Below are 3145 nucleotides of genomic sequence, written 5' to 3'. Positions count from 1 at the left end.
AACCCCACTCTGATACCAATTGTTGGATCGAGACGCGCTAGAGGGGGGGTGAATAGCGCTCGTGGCTATTTGTTCGATTAACGGAAAACTATCGGAGTAATTAAAATGCAGCGGAATAAAATAAAGACAAAGACACAAAGGGATTTACTTCGTTCGGAGCCTAAGGCGACTCCTACTCGAAGGCCCGCGATCCTTGATCGCTTCCGGTGGGCAACAACTATAAGCTCGATAAGAATTACAAATTACAAATGCAACAACAATTAGAATAACTTTGTACCGACAACTTAAAGAAGAGAAAAACGAAGCTCCGGGTCGTCGGAATGTTGCAGCAGCACTTCGGAATGAATTTGTTAGCAGCACCTTGAAGAAGGAAAGCTCAGAACTTGATTTCTTGAGATGCTGGTCGAAACCCCCCTTATAAAGGGTGTTCAAGGCGCCTTGAAGGTTGTTCAAGGCGCCTCCATACTGCCTAGTCTTCCGCGTGGATCAGATCTGAACTGGTCGAACTTCATCCCTTGGAGGCGCCTTATACCCTGCTCAAGGCGCCTTCCAAGGCGCCTTATACTCCCTTCAAGGCGCCTTCGATGAACTTTCACAGCCAGCTCATCTTTTGCACCCGAGGCGCCTCCAAGCTCCATGGAGGCGCCTCAGACACTGTTCATCCGAGGATTTAGGTTGCTCCTTTGCACCTGCAAGATACGTTAGTCCCAAACAATATCCTGCGACACAAAGTTAGCACAATAAACATGATAAATGAAGTATAGACAGTCTCCGGACTGTCCGAGTCTGACTTCGGGTTTCCGACCGGAAACCCTAGGTCGACTCGACGCCTACTGTTCCCTCTACGGGGAATGCGTCCTCACCTACTCCACTCAGGAGATATACCTGTTGCCAGTCGATCCTCCAGATCGACTGGACTTTTGCTCAGCACTCGATGCTTCCGGACTTTCTGCTGGACATCCGCTTCCCCGGCTAGTCCAGTCTTTCACCTGGTTCGCGACACCAGGACTTTCCACCTAGGGTTACTGCCCCCTAGGACTTTTGCCTGAAGACATCGACCTACCAAGACTTTCCGCATAGGGTTACCACCCCCTATGACCTAGGGTTACCACTCCCTTGGGTTTTACCTTTTGCCTAACCGCAGCTAGGACTTTCCTGAAATTCTTAAGTAGACTTGTTAGACTACAAAACATCTTAACTTTGAATTCTTTGCCATTATCAAAACACGAGTTCGATCGTCGGATGCTTCCCGCACCAACAATGTCCATACAAATAACAATAACAACCAAACTTGTCCTACTAGGTGGGGTAGTTGTATATGTCCATGAAGTGAGAAATGATGTATAAGAATATTTTCCTTGGAAAAAGACATTGTCGATGATGTGGAGAAGTTTTAATAATATCTTAACTAGGAAACAGAAGTTTAGTAGCCATAGCATTTGAAGAAAATAAATAAAAAATAATACAAATATAACTTACATGGTATGTAAAGTTGCTGAGAAATTTGACATGGTAACTCCTGGAATTTGTCCCTCAAGCCTGTTCCATTCTAATCGTAACTCTACAAGATTCTTCAACTTACCAAGTTCTGGAGGTATCTTACCAGTCAAACCATTGGAATGAAGATCTCTAAAAAGAGATGAAAAAGGGAAGCCAATTAACGCAAATTAGCCACCAAATTCACTAGCGTTCAAAATCCAAGCAGTGATTACTTCGTACAATTTTGTGACGGCAGTTAACTCTCCAAGCATAGGAGGTAGGACCAATGAGTCTATTTACACTCAAATCTAACAAAGTAAGGTTCTTCAGCATCCCTATTTCCATTAGAATTCCACCTAAAAGCAAGTTATTTCCCAAATACCTACAGAATGACATCTAATCTTCAAAGGAAGGCACGTAACACGAAGAACTAGGTCACAAGAAACAAAACCACAAACGGGCACAAATGGACTAATGTGGTGCTTAATTCCTCAAGATGATTGTAATTTCAAAGTTAACAAGGGAAATTTTTAACGAATATTAGTGCAGAACATGTAAAAGAATTATCACTGCAGGATATGACCAGTGAAAAATAGAAGAGTGAGTTGTGAAGTACCTTGTAATATGACCACTGAGTCTGATCTCCAACTTTGTAAGAAAGAGGATTATCACTGCAGAATGCAAGGTTAGCAGTAGAGAGGTACAAAACCCCCATTATGGGGCCAGATGATGTCGATAAATAACATGCATATGACTTCTTGAGTTTCTCTCCTGGAAGTTTCTCAAAAGTCTGATGAAATACCTTTTCATAGCCTCCTTCACTTATGACTTTAGTTGTCTGAGCAATCCTCCCCATGGCTGCATCGGTAATGCTAGGGCCAGTTTTCACTGATTAAGAAGGATTATTAGAGAAAACAAACAACATAGAAAGGTAAACATGAGCAGGCATAACAATTGTCAGAGAAAGGATGATGATCACTGGAACAAGTGTTCATGAATGAGATCTGAGAAGATCAACTTTTCAGATCTTAGGGGAAAAAAAGTCTTTCACTTACAATGTTGCCAAAAGTTCCCGGCCAAATCCTCTTGTTACGGAGGTGTGCTTTAAAAAGAGCCGCAAGTGAGAGAGTCCAGAACAACCCTTTTCTTGCTGGCTCGATGGAGAGGAAAAGGAAAAATAGCTAGGGTTCGGGAATGTGAAGGAGAAAACACAGCGCCGAAAAGATATTCAGAGAGAGGGAAAGTAAAACTGTGCATGAGGGGGGAAAAGACCAAAATCAAATACAACGGTTTTATCAAAACTGTTGTCGTAGCCCCTAAAAACGCGCTTAAAGATAACGGTTTAGAAAACCATTGTAAAAAGTGTTATTGTTTTAAAAAAAAAATCACTCAATGACAACAGTTTTCACAAAACCGTTGTCTTTTATATTTAATGGGAGTTCAAAGACAACGGTTTTGTCAAAAACCGTTGTCTTTGATCAAATTCACAACGGTTTCTCTTAAAATCGTTGTCTTTGGGGTGTTGTCTTTTAACATTTTTGTTGTAGTGATTGTGACAACAATGGAGCTATAGCACAGGCGAAGGAACCTCGCTCACACCAGCGGACCAAACACATACTACGGCGCTTCCATCTCATTCGAGAGATTATCGAGAGAGGAGATGTGA

General features: G+C 42.3%; 1 long non-coding RNA gene across 1 annotated transcript; it reads right to left on the bottom strand.

Annotated features, from left to right (window-relative positions):
* Window positions 1-2092: 2092 nt before the first annotated feature.
* LOC121990008 lies at window positions 2093-2571 on the bottom strand. The gene is made up of 3 exons (XR_006114399.1): window positions 2535-2571; window positions 2282-2367; window positions 2093-2150 (listed from the first exon to the last, which is right to left on the bottom strand). It is a non-coding gene; the product is annotated as an uncharacterized LOC121990008 (long non-coding RNA).
* Between the last annotated feature and the right edge of the window lie 574 nt (window positions 2572-3145).

This window comes from Zingiber officinale, chromosome 6B (genome assembly GCF_018446385.1).
Source record: "Zingiber officinale cultivar Zhangliang chromosome 6B, Zo_v1.1, whole genome shotgun sequence".
NCBI lineage: Eukaryota > Viridiplantae > Streptophyta > Magnoliopsida > Zingiberales > Zingiberaceae > Zingiber > Zingiber officinale.
This window is presented reverse-complemented; position numbering and strand designations above follow the sequence as displayed.